This window comes from Haliotis rubra, unplaced genomic scaffold, assembly GCF_003918875.1.
Source record: "Haliotis rubra isolate DU_JTF1 unplaced genomic scaffold, ASM391887v1 Scf139, whole genome shotgun sequence".
Lineage (NCBI taxonomy): Eukaryota > Metazoa > Mollusca > Gastropoda > Lepetellida > Haliotidae > Haliotis > Haliotis rubra.
In genome coordinates, this window is record NW_025765325.1 from 1,631,068 (window position 1) to 1,650,216 (window position 19,149).

The window sequence follows — 19,149 nt, forward strand, 5'->3', positions numbered from 1 at the left end:
ACGCCGACGTCTTAACAGCGGGAACCTCAATTGCCGTAGACCTGACCGTGGACCTATCCTCATCCCTCGTCATTGGCGCGAACGTCTACAGTTTGCCCTACAACACCCAAACTGGCGATACAGGCAATGGAGAACTGTTCTGTTCACAGATGAAAGTCGGTACTGCGTATCAACTGCAGATGGCGGAACAAGAATATGGCGATAACGTGGCCAGCGTTATTCAGACCATTGTGTTATGGAAAGAGACTCATGGGGAGGTGCAAGCATCATGGTATGGGATGGAATAGGCCTGAACCAGAGAGTGGGTCCTGTGGTGTTCCAGAATCGTGGTCCAGGGAGAGGAGGCTGTGTCACAGCGGTGCGCTACATCGACCAAGCTCTCAGACCCCACGTCATACCACATTTCGCACATCACCGGAACAACATTTTCCAGCATGATAACGCCCGGGCCCATACTGCCAGAGCTACACGGGACTTCCTACAGCAGAACGGTGTCAACATTATGCAGTGGCCAGCCCTTAGTCCTGATTTAAACTCAGTTGAACATCTTTGGGATGAAATTCAGAGGAGACTTAATAATGTCATACCAAGGCCGAACACAGCCGATTTATTGCGCCAGGCCTTTCTCAGAGTGTGGTTCCAGGTGCCAATGGCCTTCATCAATCGATTGGTACACTCCATGCATAGACGCTGTGCTGCAGTTATTGCCGCTCCTGGTGGTCACACTAGATACTGAAGTCAAGGGTCTGAATGGACTGTAAACATTCACGTATTGTCTTAAAATTGTGCTGAGTTATTCACTGATGTGTCAAAACTGTTTTTGATCCGCTTATTATGTTCATTTCTGTAATCATTGAAACAACATGGTGTGTTTAAAAAACGGTGGTGACACCTTGATAAACATCATCAACAAGGATGTGGCCACATCACTGATCCAACAATCTCTGCTTAGGGCAGAACACCTTGTACAGGAGCAAATGGAAGTCTTTGTGGACAAACGTCTGTGTGAGCCTGTTGATAGTGACCAGCACCTGGATCTGAAATCGCTTATTCAGAAGATTAAGGCCAAGACATTTGCCTCTTTGTATGACGTAGTGCAAACTTTCAAGGGAAAGCAAAGCACTATCAAAGTGGACCGGAATATTCTACAAAGGCTCATTACAGCCTATAAAGCAGGGCGTGAGGTAAAGCTGGAAAACATCCTACAGCAAGAACTCATGACCGTCCCACTATCACTGGCCACAGCTAGTGGTACCCTACATGCCACTAACAAGTCCAAACATCTGCTAACGTCACACTTGACGAGTCCAGCTGCCCGCCCATTGATGGCCAAGCCCTAGTGATGGCACTCAGAAAGCCGCCTGACATTAGAACGTCTGGTGACTACGCCAGAACCTTTGCAAACACCGTGTTTAAGATGGGGAAAATTATCACAGAGTTGACATAGTATTTTACATGTATCATGTTGATTCCATAAAAGCGGGGACAAGGACAAAACGCAAGCAGCGCCTATGACCGATACGTCGTCAAATAGCGTGTGGGTCAGTTCCTCTCCCACTCCCACGGGTCTAGATTTGTTGCACTGGATGAAAATAAATCAGATCTTGCTGTACTACTGTCAAATCATCATACTGAACACAGCCCAACATATAAACCTGTAGTTGTAGCAGGGGGGTTCACTGAGGCTACTACAGTCAGGTCGTCTGATCCAGAGCTTGAAGTCTCATCTCTGGGGGATGATCATGAAGAAGTGGACAATCGGCTGATTTTGCATTGCATCCATACTCAGATGAAGACGATTGCATGTCAGTGCGTGACACAGACGTGCTTCTCCTACTTCTGGCACACTATGACAAAATGAGATGCACACATCTCTACATGACAGCTGGGACATCGAAAGCTCCAAAGTATCTGGCAGTACACGAAATTCGCAGGCTTCTGTCTGCGGATCAGATTGATACACTACTTGCTTTCCATGCCATCACTGGGTGTGATGGTGTGTCTCAGTTCAATGGCCACAGTACGAAAACAGCATGGTGTTCCAGCAACACCACACTGATCTCACTGGACTTGGAAAGGACCCTTTCACGGAAAACCTAGCTAGATCAACAGAGAGGTTCATCTGTAAAATATATGGCGTGCCTGAGGTCGATACATGCAAAGCACGAGTTAAATCGTTTTGTCTTGGTCGTGTACAAGAGACTCTGCCATCAACCTCTGACGCAGCAAGATTCTACATCATGCGTTCACACTACCAAGCAAGTGTCTAGAACCAAGCACACTGCCAATATCCAGATATTCCTCCTGTGACTGACATTGGGTGGGTTCACCAAGACAGTCAGTTAGTGTCACGGATGGACTGCATCGAGGCTAGCAACTGCAGGAAACGTAACAGCTACTACCGTAACAAGAGATATGAATGGGATAAAGCAAATGCTTACAATTTTTACAGCAGACATCATTAAACAATTTGCATTCTTTCCATAACCGTGATTCCGCAAATAAACATATTGTTCTTAAAACACTTACCTTGAGTTGTGTCATTGTAAGTTGTAAGTGCCCTGTCATACTGAGTCAAAAGACAACTAAGAAGGACAGGGTTTTTGACCATCTGAATATTCATTGTTAAAAAATGATAGTTTTTGCAATATCTATGCAAATCAATCATTTTCTTCCAATGTCATCACAAAACAGTGTATTGCATTGTATTCCCCATATGAGAAAACATTCAAAAAATCATTTTTCAACTTTCTAACTTGATTAATGAAAGTGATATGCAAGTTTTCAGGTTTCAGTTTGGCGTTGGCGGCAATCTTGGATTTCTCAATTTTGAGGCATTTTGGGGCATTTTTGAGCTTGGCATACAGTATATTTGGATTCAGCACCCCTCAATACCCCTAAAAAGTGTGTATGCCAAAATTAACACTATTTGCCTTCAGCGCCTTAAAAAAGCACTTTTTTTTCCAAATGCTGCTTAGACTACTCGCCTAACCGAGTACCCTACTGGATATTGACAGCGCATTTCTTACCTGTTATAACATGAACATGTTACAGCGTACTCTGAAAAGACATTAGCTCTTCCACACAGACGTTTTTCAGTGACTGTATCCGTATGTTACGTTTTTTGGTATCGTCGTACATTTGGGTCAAATCCAATTTTTAATTGTAAAATTTCACTTGCAAAGATGAAACCTGATTGACGTTAAAATGTATCCTGCTTACAAAACGCGTATGAATACTTCATGATACAATTATTACCATCTTTTCACATTTTTCCCTTCATCAATATACAAACAATTATGATATACGAAAATATATCATTAAAATGAAATAACAAAATCTCACTCGAAAAAGACAAAACTCCCAGACTTGGATTCCAGACAAAATGGCACAATGGACATTGCTATAGGCCAGTCATGTCGTTGAGGCAATTGTCGTTACGTTTGTAACAATTCACATAGCCACTCGAACTCGTAGGTCTTATAGAGGCTGATATATAATCAATATATAATCATGCATAACTTCCATTGGCAAATTCTTTGGAAATATGGTGGATAATTGCTACTTCTGTAATCAAATAGCTCTGCAGAAAGAACGGCGTGTCCCCCGACACAGAGATTGTCTGTGACAGTAATTAGTGCATTAGTATCACGTTGAAAGATATAAATGATAAATGTCCTAGTCAACATGAATGTCACAGCCACTAATAACCGGGAATTAATGGTTCTGATCTGGTAGGAATACATGTCTTAACGGATCAGACATTTGATGTTTGATTTAAGGCGGGGGGTAACTTGGGCCAATTTGTTTATAGGCCCTTGCAACAGTGGCGAGTAAATTGTATCTTCACTCAGTCTCAGAACACTGCCTCTCAACACATACTACCGAGACAGACAGAATAAACACGCCAACCATATCCATATACAAAGTCAGGGCCCTATTGAAAGTGACGTTACTCGCAAAAGGCTCCCAAATTATTAATTAATTCACTCGGGACAGTACATACCTGCTCTAAGCAATAAGCTGACTAGACAGTGATATTTTGGTATACGTGTATGTCAACTATCTTCATCTGTTACGTCACGATGAAGTTCTCAGCATAGGTCATTCCACGACGGCCATCCCACAGTTCTGTGTAATAATTCTCTAAAACGTTTGCAGGCACATGAATAAGCTTTTTTACCACGCTGCCTAAAGAGAATATTACGATGTTTTACTTCTATCAAGGTACTGTGTCCACGTGTTCAAGGTACTGAATCCATGTATTCCAGCTTACACTCTACAAAATGTGCGCCCTGTATTTGTATGGAAGAGCTTACGTGTTTTCGGAGTAAGGTGTAACATGTTCGTGAGACTTAGGTTAAACACATGCTCTCAAAATCCAGTAGGGTGCACGGTTAGGTGAGGTGAAAAGTGATTTAATGCCGAGTCTACGTTCATGACGTTACTGTGTGTATACAGCTGCTTATACTGATACCGGTTTAATAGTGCCTTTTGAGGACAGCAAGCCGCAGATTACCAATTAACGTTGATGCCCCGCTCCGAATGCTATTTGGATTCCGCCATATCTAGCCTCAATATATATCGAGTGAGTGAGCGTTTCCTTGAAAGGAGTTCCCTAAAAGCATGGCTTAACTGCATTTATAAGTGACGTAGACTATTTGTGAAGGCTGATAGGCATTTTCAGATTACTCACTTCCTTGATTTGTTGATTGACGAAAGAACTGCGATTTTTTTTTTATTTCTTACGTCAGTTGTCCAAACAACGATTAGATCTGTATATCTCCTGGGGACATCTGCCCTGTGACAATCTGTGGTGTATGTTGTAGAAGTCAGATTAGTACAAAGCTGCTTCCAGCAGTATTTCAATCATGTTATTTCCTATCACGGAAAATATTTGATTTAGGTTTTGAGCCGTTTACCACCTTAACGAAAACAACCAAAGTGCGTTTGGTTACTGGAGAGCATAGAAATGTCACCAGCAACTACTGGGATTCCAAACTACTGTTATAGGCACGTCAAAAGTGACGCAATTCTATTCCCCAAATTTCAGCACCTTTTACGGCTCAGTGCCCCCATATGTATACTTCCTGAAGATGTTAAAATCCACCCGATCTTGTGCCCGATAGGGTAACTATGGCCAGTAGGGCTGGATATTGCCCCGATTTTCATATTGCGATATATTGCAATAATTCTAGAGATATTGCAATACATATTGTGATATAGTGACTGGAAGGTTTCTGTCCAAGTGCGTACATCATCAGTTCATAATAGCTCTCTGTTTACGACATCATCTTCTTAGTTGCTGTGACACCATACCTTCAGGCTCCCTGTCCCTATTGTGTATGGGTGTATGCCAGTGGTGTACAGTTAAATGATATAGAGCCTTAATGTGGAATGTTTCATTGAAGTAAGTGTATTGCAACAAAGTTTTGCGAACATAATGATAAAGGTAATAGTATAATATGATTTTCATGGTCAGTGTTGTTTGCTTCAAAAGAATGCACTTCTATGCAGTATGTAATTATTGTTACTATTTGTCAGTGATTCATTCAGATTCAACTCCAATATAATCATATGTTAACATGAACAGTTGTAAAATGAAACAAAAACATGATTTAAGTGAACTACTTGAGTTTAAAATCTCATGTGACCTCCAATAACTAAGATTCTTGACTAGAATGTCATTATGCAGTCCTACAAAACTGATAAATGTTGGGCTTTATCATAAATTGATAGCATATGTCCCATTATGAAACAAAACACAAATAACAAAATAATGTGATTTGCGAAATGGTTACTCAGAGCCAGTAGCTCTACTTATAAGTCCGAATAAAAGATTGGTCAAATCTTTGAAGCGCATTTAGAAGTAAAATGCATAAGAAAAGCAAGATTTATGGATGTCGACTTCGTTATTGTGAATATTCATGACCTGATGAAGGAGCAAGTATACACTCCGAAACGTCGTGTTATTCACAACAAAAGTTGACATCCATAACTCTTGCTTTTCTACAACGGTTGGTCCATATGAGGCCACTTAATTCCTCCGGCAAGTCACACATGAAACCATTCAAACCCCAAAACTTAAAGCATTTGGTAGAAATATTTGGCACTTTGGAGCCACTTATAAAGACACTTCCACTTGTAAAATGTTACATGAAACAGAAAAGAAACAAAGGTATATTTGGCACTTTTAGATCAAATTTTGTTGCTATGGAAATCAAGGGCAGATAATTCAAAGGGACCTAACTCTGGATGACCCAATATATTGCAGAATCTGAACCATATCGCGATATACTGTACCGGTATAAACCGGTTTACCGGTAATATTGCACAGCCCTAATGGCCAGTTCATAATAACTGTGGTAATATGACAGAATCGGGTTATGTTACAATATAGAGCTGCGTCAGGGATCATTTTTAACTCTGTTGAGTCAAATTTGGAAACGTCCTCCACATATCCACCGTAATGTTTTTGAAGGCTTTGAATGTCGTAAAGTTGATCGCCCCGTGTAGGTCTGGGTTAGAATTATCTTCAGTAAACCATGCTTATCGTAGGAGGCAAGTAACGGGATCGGATCGTCAGACTCATTGACTTGGTTGACACATGTCATCGTATCCAAAATGCATAGATCGATGCTCATGATGCTGATCACTTGAATGTCTGGTCCAAGCTCCAATATTAACGGACCGCAGCCATATAGCCGGAATATTGCTGTGTGCGGCGCTAAACAACCCAACCAACCAACCAAGAAAAGGAAATGTAACAATGAGGTTATTGTGTATCCTATTTGATTGCCTTCGGTACAGTCTGCATGATTATGACCTTTCGCAATACAGAAGGTGTAATACAAATAATACAATTCATCATGACATGAAGAGTGAGTGAGTGAGTTAACATTTTACATCGCATCGGCAATATTACAGCCATATAGCGATGAAAACAAGTTAATCAATTCAAATAGCTGTCGACCAAGGACAGTAAAACCAACTAGACTCATTACATGAAGAAATGATAGCGTGGGCATGTGACATACTCAAGTTGACATTGAACTCTGACATAAGGCTATGGGGATTCATCTGGCTTATAGGAGTCACGAAGTCTTTGCATTAGAGGAAGTTGTGATCACGTACAGGGAAAAACGCGATGCGCACATATTCCTCTGGAAAATGTCGATAACTGTCCAATATGACACAAAGGCTTTTTTTAAGAACATTTATTCTCTGTGGCGATTTTAAGGAACATTGTCGAGATTGTCAAATGGCTTTACACATTTCCATATCATCATGTCATTCCATTAACACAATTATTTCCTTGCGGTGGTTATCTTTATTAAGGGATTAATTCATTTTATGTCATGTTTAATATGAATAAAAACTTCTTAACTGCAAAGGAAACGGTGACCCCATATCTAGTTGCACGTGAGGTGCTTAGTGTCCCGAATAAGTCAGAAGAATCCGTTTGATGATTTATATGCCGATGGAAACAAATATGGGATCACATGAAAGCAAAGTGTTCCTTTTTTCCCAGGTTTCTTTACAAGTTGTGAGATACAAAGCTTGTAAAGAAATCTGGAAAAAATAAAGGAACACTTGTGCTTTCATTTGATCCCTTACATGTTTCCCTCAGTATATGTCCTAAAAGATTTATACATGCCCATCTTGCATCATATCGATCAAACCATGCTGAAGAAGAAGTGCCTCGACGGTTGTGGGTGTGTGCTTCGATCAGTTGACGTGCATGACACTTGCAACCTATGCGAAGATTCAAGCTTAGTTTATGACCTTGACTGGTCACAAAGGTTTTTGTACCTCGATGTTCTTCTGTGTCCATTCTTAATCAAACAATTTGCAATGACATGTGCAATCAGCGACGGATATCTGATCTCATTCGTCACCTGAACTGGTTACCAGTAACTAAATGCTTCACGTTTCATGTGTAATCTGTGACGGATAAGTTCAGATCTTGACATTAACTGGTAGGATATCTATTTGTACCTCCGAGGTGAGGTGGTATGCTTTAAGCCAAGCATATCCAGTAAATGTCGACTCTACGGCTTTTATTAATACTTCAACCACGATAAAGTGGTTAAATTTAGCAGGATCGTCATACTATAGATGTTTTATGTGGTATTTCACTTAATCAAAGCTTTTACAGTCTATCTTCGTGGAAACGAACCTGCACAGCATACTAGATGTGGCTTCTACATAACATCCTCCAAGAAAATGGCTGTGACATATTCTACAAGCAGTGTGTAACTATACCCATGTTGTACTTGGTGAGACCTGTACACGTCGTGATTAAGTGTGCACGTGATGGATTTAACAAATAATAGCTAAAATACTATAACCGTTCAAAAAAGGTTACTCATGGACAATTCCATCTTTCTGTGAATACGAACACCTTTGCACGAACACCCGGACAGCAAAGAAGCCCAATAATGAAGTAAAGCGCCCAGTGTCTATTAGTTAGGTCCAGTTTGACGACTTAACACAGGCTTCAGGCACTGACCACTTCCCAGCTAATGTCAATGGTGCTCGTACATATATATCTGTCCAATGAGCCTCCTTGTTTCTAATCTATTAGAATCCCTATCTCTACAAAAATGAGAAAATACCAACACGCCAAGCTTACTTGAATCGAAGTTTTATACGGTATGATAATGGGAGTTGGTGCAATATCTTGGGACTTATTATTGCACTAATCCCTGATTGATGGCAGTCCTTTTAGCTACAATGGCAGAGGAATCACCAGAATGAGGTTTCAAAACGACAACTCCAGAGAAAAATCACTCTCGATTGCCTACTGAAACAGATTCCACAGTGCATAAAGGGCAATTGTGATGGATGTGTACTATTTTACGTTGCTTGGCTGACTGCATTAATACCAAATGATAGACTTTGAAGTATCAATGACTTGAACAAAATGAGGATATCACATACACTCAGCTTACATTTGTAAAGTTCAGACGCTGTTTGACGTCAAAAGCATCGTTGAAACTCGATGCATTATTGTTGCATAAAACATGAGTCTGTTTTAAAACTATACAGAGTGTGGCCATGATTAATTGTTACTATAATTTTGTGTAATAGTGAGCATCCGATCACGTGATTGAGTTTAGTTTTACGCCGCATTCAGCAATATTCCAGCCATATGGCGACGGTCTGTAAATAATCCCGATCACGTTAACCAACTGGTGATCAATAATGGTTCATAAATTGTTACGATATGTGTACTAGTGACCATTCGATCACGCTAGTCGCACTGATTCATGGGGACCAATTACCAGTTTGTATATCTTGTTATACAGAATGACAATAATGAATGGAACGGTAACAACGCAAATAATACATACTGTTCACGGGATAGATTAAATCACATCATTTCTGACAAAGCATGTAGGATGTACTTCTAATAAGATCATTCACACGAGACATACAGAGTGAAGGTTCCACGATTTGAACCCAAGCAAAGGGCAGCCATTTACTTTAAGTTGAATTATACAAGGAAAAAGAATGTAACTATTATCGCTGTCCAAAGACGAACAAACGTGGAAGTAAAATAAAAACAATACAACCACAAGTTACTTCAGATCGCGATGTTAACCTGATACACTGCATGGAAGTCAATCTCACACCGTATTTTGCGTTTAGCATGATATTACTCTTGAGAGTGATTTCTGTGATGATGACACAGCGTCTTCGCTCATTTGAATGGCCGCGTTGTACCAAAATACGGTGCCTGTTGTTTTCCAGCTTGGCCATAGGCAGTAAAGGATAAAACAAGACACCTAGTCAGTATCAACAATCCAGTGATCAACAACAGAAGCATCGATCTACGCAATTAGGATACGATGACATGTGTCAACCAAGATAGCGAGCCTGACCACCCGATCCCGTTAGTCGCCTCTTACTGCAAGCATGGGTTACTGAAGATCAATTCTAGCCTGGTGTGGATGCTGTGTTGGAGCGGGCATCCATATTAATACCACGGTATCGTATGACATCAGTGGGGCAGCACTATAGAAACCAGTATAAGAACACGTACGCTCTGTAGGTACATCATATTGCAGTTTGATGCAGTGAGATTCATTTGCAAAGTATCAGTGATGCTGTAACATATGCGAGAGCAAAAATAGACGTGACTCACACAGACCCATTGGATGCATCATCGACAAACATTAACATCATCATTATCATCCTCATCATCATTATCATCATCGATGTACGATGACACACGAGCCTCCTCATTATATCCACCTTAACACACCAGTCTTAATATATCTTAATGCCTTCCTCTTCACAGAAAGTTCACAAACATTAACGTGAGCTATTAGAGCTGGCCTTATAAACCTTTTAAACACCAAAGGTAAATATTTAGAAACAGAATCTCATTCCTCACATTTCAAGCCTGCAATAATCAAGAGAGCGTATTCTTGTTTCTGTTCATAGTTTCCTATAATGATGATCTGAGTACATCAGCCTGTAGCAATATGTATTTTTAAAGCTGTGATGATAAACCTTTAATACCAATGTTAATTCCCAGAAAGGTTATTACCTTGACTGTGTTTAAGATCTGAATTAGACTGACATTCTTGTTTTTGCAGCTTCATTATATAGTACAATTTATGTGCCTTTGTGTGTGTATATCATCCTTAATGACGTTCATTGTCTTCTTCCTTTATCCCGATACAGCTGGAACATTGCTGAGTGCAGCGTTAAACAACAAACCAACCAAACCAGTCTTCTTGCTCTCTTGTCCCTTATCTTTCTTCTTTTCCTTCAGCATACCCTTCTCTCTTCCACAAGTACATCATATTTGGGAGATTTTCTTCCAAGGATGTCCATTTGGATGGCATCAATGGGAAGGCGTATCTACGTTTGCCTGTGCTTTCCCCTAATTACAAATCCATATTACCCATTACGCCATTCATTAATACAGCTTTGTAATACTACGATCTAGATTGATGTGCTGATCTCCTACACGGGGTGGCCTACAAAAAGTGAATGATTGTTGCTGAAGGCAGAGCCAGCAATAGTTTAGCTTCAGCTGTTTAATCTGAATTAATACATCAAACTGAGGGAAAATATTTCATGCCCGTTTCATGCAGAATTACAGTACGATAATGTTATTGTGAAATCAAGCCAGTTCAGAAGTAAACTGCGTTTTAAACCATCTTTGTCATTTATGTTTGGCATGTCTTGGTAAAATACTCCTTAAATATTCAGAGGAAGAGTGAGTGGGTGATTTCAGTTTTACGCTTTAAGCAGAATTCCAGCAATGACATTGCGAAGGACGCCAGAAATGGGCTTCACACATTGTGCTCATGTGGGGAATCAAACCCGGGTCTTCGAGCAGACGCTTTACACCCTAGGCTACCCGATCACCGCTTCAGTGGAATTGTAGCTGACCAGCCTGAAATATTATACAGAAATTTTATGTTACTATTGCAAGCAATACTATGTATGTATGTAAATATATTTACTAATACGTGGTTGTGTATTTGGGTTCGAGAGTATTGAGTACAGATGAACTTGAGTCCGTGCAGTAAGTCATGTGACGGGTGTGCTATAGAAGGGTGTATTGCACGTGCATCAGGCACTTGAGATTCACGACTGACGGGGCAGGTCTGCCCGGTGAAACTTACATCAGTGATTCGTAAACAGCAGAACTGTATTCATGTTGAAATTTGGTCACTGGACCTCCCATGTACTAGGTCACTGAACCTCCCATGTACTAGGTCACTGGACCTCCCATGTACTAGGTCACTGGACCTCCCATGTATTAGGTCACTGGACCTCCCATGTATTAGGTCACTGGACCTCCCATGTACTAGGTCACTGGACCTCCCATGTACTAGGTCACTGGACCTCCCATGTACTAGGTCACTGAATCCCCTATGTACTAGGTCACTGGACCCCCTATGTCCTAGGTCACTGGACCTGCCATGTACTAGGTCACTGGACATGCCATGTACTAGGTCACTTGACCCCCTATGTACTAGGTCACTGGACCTCCCATGTACTAGGTCACTGGACCTCCCATGTACTAGGTCACTGGACCACCCATGTATTAGGTCACTGGACCTCCCATGTATTAGGTCACTGGACCTCCCATTTATTAGTTCACTGGACCTCCCCTGTACTAGTTCACTGGACCTCCCATGTACTCGGTCACTGGACCAATCTTAAGATTCATGAAAATGAAAAATCAGTTGAAGATGATTTTGTGATTCAAAATGCAAGACGGTATAATAATTTATGAATATCGAATATTTTACAATGTATTAAGTTTTCCAAGTTTCTCGGAAATTTCTACTGGAGCACATGGACAGATCTGGAAACCAGAAAACACAGTACTGAGGAGACTTTCGAATGGGTTCCAAACGTGGATGCTCTTTGTAAAATTGTAGTCAATGTATCTCAATCAATATGCAACCCCATCAGGCCGACGTGAACGTCCCCAAATACAGAGTTTTATGTACGGTTGAGTTTACGAATTAGAACATAAGGAATAACAACAAAAGGCGAATTGACGTATGGTATTATTGCCAATGTTTCGGGTGTTAATACCCAAATGAAATAGTTGGCAAGTCCGTTTGGTACGCCAAACAATAGAAAATATGCTTATTCCAACAAATCATTACAGTAAATTACTATAGTTTCATGGATTACAAAAGCAAGTGTCTTCATTTTCGTTTGTCGGAGTCAACAGCCTACATATCGATTGCTACAGTAATCCGCACATAGCTAATACTAAGACATCCCAATTTCAGCACTGTCCTCATCATTCATCTGGGCAATTGTCGAGGAGTGTTTGCCCTCAATGCTGTTAATCAGCCGAATAACGCCTGCACTTGGTCAGCATGCACCGATCAATGCAGTCCTGTGTTCTCCTCACTTGAAATTGACCAGTAAGAGACAACACTGATTAAAAGAGACACCTATGTCGGGGATAATGACCCATTATCCTAGGCGTTAATTTTATGTGTCCCATGCACTCACTGTCAGGAGCACTACTGAAGTATTGAACGGATTCACCCTTAAGTGTGGCAAGACCACAGAATACCGTTCCATTGTCTATTGAAGTATCGCGAGAACAATATACCGATAAACTTGTGTCATGTTATGAGTGAGTTTATCAGTGAGTGAATGAGATTGGTTTTACGCCGCTTTCAGAATAATCCAACAATAGCACGGCGGGGAACACCAGAAATGGGTTTTTACAAATTGCATCCTTGTGGGGAATCAAACCTGGTCTTCGGTATGACGAGCGAAAGCGGTAACCACTAGGCTACCCAACCAAACCTTTCCGCAATAGACAGATGGTCATCCCGAGAACACTTACACAGTCAGTGATCTAGTTATCAAAGTGCACAGCGGAGTTATTTATAACGAACGGAAAGGATGTCTGTTATGCCAGCTATACTCTTTCAAACAGGAAACGCATAGATGTTTGTTCCCAGCGTTATTCTGATGACTGTAAAATGAGATAACACATGTAATTCTGGATCAGTTGCAGCCAAATTTCACAGGATATAGATCAAATGTCCGTTAACACGTATAGCTTATGAATAGGTCAATAATTGAAGATGGCCGTTTCCAGTAATGTGAGTTGGGAGTTGTTTTCATTGTGTTATGTGGCCACCTTGTATCCCCAGAACAGTTATTCACCGTTTCGGCATGAACTGAGGTCTTTAGTCGACCTGGAGACATTCTGGCCCATTCCTCTTGCAATGCCTACGACACTTGATCTAATGTCTGGGGTGCCGGTTGACGTTCACGACTTGAGTGGTTGAAGGTCGGGCATTTTGGGAGGCCCTGGAAGCGTGATGATGTTCTCATTCTGAAAATACTAAACAGTGGCATGTGCTTTGTAAAGCCTGGCACTAACGTGCTGGAACAACTGCCTCTAGCGGTCAGTGATCGGAAACATGTAATTGCTTAAGATTTCGCCTCTGTAACAAATAGCCGATAAATTGCCCTGAAGGCGCACAAAGTTAGATTTTCTGCTCGAAGTCTAGCTTCTCGTAACGGGTTTGCGCCGACACTCCTCAAACCAGGCACTGCACTTGCAGTTCCAGTTGCTGTGATAGTTCCTGCGCTGTCGTGGTACTCCGAGGTCTTGCGTAAATTTGGTTTGTTGATATCCGGTTGTTGGTTGTCATCCCTCGACTAACGGCCGATTGACCAAAAAACAAAGGACGTTAAGGATTGTCAGCGTTCAGGTCAACAACGAGTAACAACCCCTTGTGAAGATACAATCTTTCCTACAAGACTTTATCCGTCCGTGCCATGTGGCCTCCAGATCACCGTTTGTCCAGAACGGTCCGCTATCGCCTAAAATCAGCCTGGTATAGAGCAAGACGAACTGCACGATATCCGTTGCCATCCCGAAAGCACAAATCAGCACGACTAGCTGGTGTCAAACTCGACGGCACTGGAATTTGACGTTCGTCAGCTGGTCTGTTTCGATTTCCTTTATTCATGACTGATGACCGAGCTCTTGACGCAGCAGGAACACTGCATATGAATCAAATATTTCTTTGAGGATCAATTTATCCAGATAATAAGTTACATTGGTGTTTTGAAAAGGTCCTTTTGTTATGATTGATTTTAACATATTGATACAATGAAAAATATGGCGTGTTGCGATACATTTCCCCATATGTAAACAGTCTACAGTTGGAAAAAGACTGCCAATATAGCCGAGCATGCTGCTTTGTAGCTTACCTGAGTTCCATCACAAGAATTTGTTATTGAGCAGTCTTTTTCATGTACATCTCCGAACATTTGTTTGCTTGTTTGTTGTTTAACAACACATTCTTGCTATCTAGTGATCACCAGCATGATATCCAACTACGCACTGGGATACGATGACACGTGTCAACCAAGTCAGCGAGTCTGACCACCTGATCCCGTTAGTCGCCTCTTACGACAAGCATGGGTTACTGAAGATCAATTCAAACCCGGTCTTCACGGGTGAGGTTCCGGAACTAAGAACTGCACACTCAGCAATGTGACTACAATGTGCATGATTATAAATGTATTTTATACTTTTATAGATGTTAAGTAGAGATGTCCTTTAACCATGGTTCAAATCCCATGCCTACCTTGGCTATGATCGTTATAGATTTTAGCACCATACCATACAACACATGTCGGTTTGTAAAGTGTCACGTCACATGCGCACGCACTTTGTATAATCAAAACACAACGTAAATACGTTGTAACGTAAATACAAAGTAATAAATATGAGGTCTGTTCAATTCAGCTTTCAGCTAATACCACCTTTTTCTGCAAAAATATCCGTTGGTGAGCCCACATGAGATTATTGTTTGTCAGGATCTTTTAACTACTTAATTAAACTTAAATGTTAGATAAATCGATTTCGTTTACATCATATAGCATGCTGAATAGGTGACAAATAGTAATAACATTTCTACTGACATGATAGACTAGATTAGCAGCTGACTAAAGCAGATTAGATTATTGAAATTTCGGTTAACTTAAGAGACGCTATGCTAGCGTTTTGGATTGAAATTAAATGAGTGTGTATCAAAAAGCCAACTCCTGGTCCTTGGTGTCCCTAAAACCAACGTCAGGATAAGCACTGTACATTTACCAGGTGACAACTCCAGGAACCAGCCCACCCACTCACCGGGGGGCAAGACGTAAAGGTCTCCATGCTGACGAAGAGAGCCCATTGATGCTGCTTTGTAAGCCTTTAAGACGGAAGTGCCAACCACATGTCTCAGAAAATTTCAGCCTCCAACTTAAAAACACTTACATACAGGAGCGACCCTGAATAAGTGTTCTTATGTCCTGAAGGGACCAGTCACCTGTGCGTTGTATCTTGCAGGGGGAAAGGATAAGGGTTCTTGTGTCATTCAAGGACAACAGCATATGATGCAGTGGGCCATGGGTAAGGCTTCGGGGTCCACCAGCATGCCTTATTAGCCAGGGGCCTATAACATCTGACCTTTTGGGGCTTGACCATCGTGAGATCATATATATGTTACATCAGTACAATATTTAGGATGTATTACTGTTATCAAGCACTACCGTCAAGTATATAATTTTGTTCATTTTTATTTATTATATAACAATCTCTCTAAATCTGGTTGTTTGTTGCAAAATTTAGAACTCTGACATCCTGATGAGTATCCACCGTGGTAAAATGTCGGCGTATTGGGAATGGGACACAGTTGCTTTTGTTGGGAGATGAAAAATAATCTTTGACAGAAATACAACGGCTTTGTTTGTCATGCAATGGTTCCTGAAAAGGGCTACGTTGTGTGATAAACATTATGATCATATCGCTTGTCTCTTTAACATATATTTCAGTCGTAGGTTTTGATTAATACCTTTGGGGAGTGAAAGGGATGTGGATTATCAGGTTTTTGTTGATAGTCTTAGGTGGCATCTTTGGGGTTTATCTGTGGAAAGTGTAATAATGCAAACATTGCGGGGAGAAAGGCAAATCGTAGTGCAGCTCCACGTATAGCATTTTGAAACTGTCTGAAGCGTGAACATCTAAAAGGAATCGCGTGGTGTGAATTTCGTTTTAACCCAAGGACAGACTTTCCCAACGGGAATATCCTTAGAATGTCCACTTCCGCCCCTGGGAATGCTGAAATCAATCATATCAAAGTCCGGAATCATTATCAAGGTTATATCTTGAATCACATGTCTATTTTCTTTCATAAAAAGATATTATTATTGTAAAGGTCGCATCTCATTCAAGTCAGGAAAGGGTCAGTTGTCTAAGATGCTTCACACATTCACTAAAGTGCCCTTTCCTGTTGACAGTGCCATGTATGTTGTAGTTTGAATACATGTCTGACTACCTGAGGTAATGGCTGCAAAGGGACAACGTGCAGTGTTTCTCGTCTCAAATATATACTAAGCAGCAAAAGAAAGGTCAGTTTGGAATTTTCCTTCGCAGAAACTGATAACTGTAAACTCATTTAATGTCTTGATTGTATATTTTTGACAACATCTCCAACTTTACCTGAGCAAAGACATTCCTTCCAAAACTCAGAATGGAACCCAGGAAATGGTCTCAAATACGCAACCTGATCTCGTTGATGGTACGGTGTTCTCCATGTTTTTCATGCAACTCATGCCGCACGTGCTGTTTACAAGGACCCGCCCTATAAAATGCACCCCCAAACCTGGTTGAAACATTCACATTACAACGTCATCAGGATGCCGTGACTCACGACAGTTGAGAGGAACCAGGCGCTAGGAAGACATGAAGCTGGCCACACTGCACAAGCCGTTGCCAATCACTTCCAGGTCAACGTTCGGACCATTTACATACTGCAGCAACGTTTCCGGACCACAAACACCACAAACGATCGCCCCGTATGGCAGACCAAGGGTGACCATAAGCCGACAAGACCGCCATATTGTGCGACAGCATGTACAGAATCCCTTCATGCAGGCACCCGAAACAGTACGCCAGACAGTGGGAACACACGGAAGACCAATCAGTACTGATACAGTACGCCGACGTCTTAAAAGCGGGAACCTCCATTGCCGTAGACCTTACCGTGGACCTAGCCTCACCCCTCGGCATTGGCGTGAACGTCTACAGTTTGCCCTACAACACCAAAACTTGCGATACAGGCAATGAAGAACTGTTCTGTTCACAGATGAGAGTCGGTACTGCGTATCAACTGCAGATGGCAGAACAAGAATATGGCGATGACGTGGCCAGCTTTACTCAGACCAATGTGTTATGGTAAAGATACTCATGGGGAGGTGCAAGCATCATGGTATGGGGTGGCATAGGCCTGAACAAGAGAGTGGGTCATGTGGTGTACCAGAACCTTGGTCTAGAGAGAGTAGGCGGCATCACAGCGGTGCGCTACGTCGACCAAGCTTTCAGACCCACATTTCGGACGTCACCGGAACAATATTTTCCAGCATGATAACGCCCGGCCCCATACTACCAGAGCTACACGGGACTTCCTACAGCAGAACGGTGTCAACATTATGCAGTGGCCAGCCCTTAGTCCTGATTTAAACCCAATTGAACATCTTTGGGATGAAATTCAGAGGAGACTGAATAATGTCATACCAAGGCCGAACACAGCCGATTTATTGCGCCAGGCCTTTCCCAGAGTGTGGTTCCAGGTGCCAATGGCCTTCATCAATCGATTGGTGCACTCCATGCATAGACGCTGTGCTGCAGTTATTGCCGCTCGTGGTGGTCACACTAGATATTGAAGTCAAGGGTCTGTATGGACAAGACAAACGATCACGTAATGTCTTGAAATTGTGCTGAATTATTCACTGATGTGTCAAGATATTGTACACAAAAAATGTTTTTGATCCGCTTATTATGTCTATTTCTGTAATGATTTGATTACGGTGCTTATCTAGTTTTGAATTCGTACTGACGGGTTGTTTTGCCGATGAGTATACTTTAACGATTGTCTTATCTGAACAAAAGAGCAGCTTCATTTTTATTTCAGGGCTTACATGCTTAACAGAGATTATGTAATGTCAAAACAACATCTGATGGTAAACAGTATCGGACACAAATCCATTAATTCCATGCTCATGTTCGTTGTTGTATTATCAAACATCACATGTCAGACCAATCGGAACAAGGTATCAACCCCGTTGGGATTCCGAGACGAAAGAGGTTTTAGAACCTGTAACAATAATCTACCGGTCGGACTTGGGAGATGAACAAAAAGTACCTTTAACTGACAATGTGTCCACTTTGTAAACTATCTGACGGAGGTGATTAACTCCATTACTTCTTTATTTGTACATGTTTAGAAACGAAATAAAACTTGAACACAGAATATACTACACTGAACCGGTAACAGTTCTTGGTTAAGGGTATAAAACGTATTTCGTTTATCTATTCGGTGTTCCATACTTTTCATGATAAAAGACAGAATAGAATTCATAAAGTTTTATGGATTTACTACTGAGAACCGTTGTCGTTGGCCTCATAAAACACACTTTACGGGTTCATTAGCACATCACACATCACACTGTTCAACCTGACAAGTTCAGTGGGTGTCGCTATCGCACATTTCTGACACACGGCTCTGCATCGCATCATTCGTTTAAAAGGAAGGGACATAACTCGTCCTCGCATACCGCTAATAATATAATACACAT

At 41.4% G+C, this 19,149-nt stretch overlaps 1 long non-coding RNA gene across 1 annotated transcript; it reads right to left on the reverse strand.

Annotated features, from left to right (window-relative positions):
- Positions 1–230: 230 nt before the first annotated feature.
- Positions 231–17,868, reverse strand: LOC124268570. The gene is made up of 3 exons (XR_006896310.1): positions 17,760–17,868; positions 8,186–8,191; positions 231–246 (listed from the first exon to the last, which is right to left on the reverse strand). It is a non-coding gene; the product is annotated as an uncharacterized LOC124268570 (long non-coding RNA).
- Positions 17,869–19,149: the final 1,281 nt, after the last annotated feature.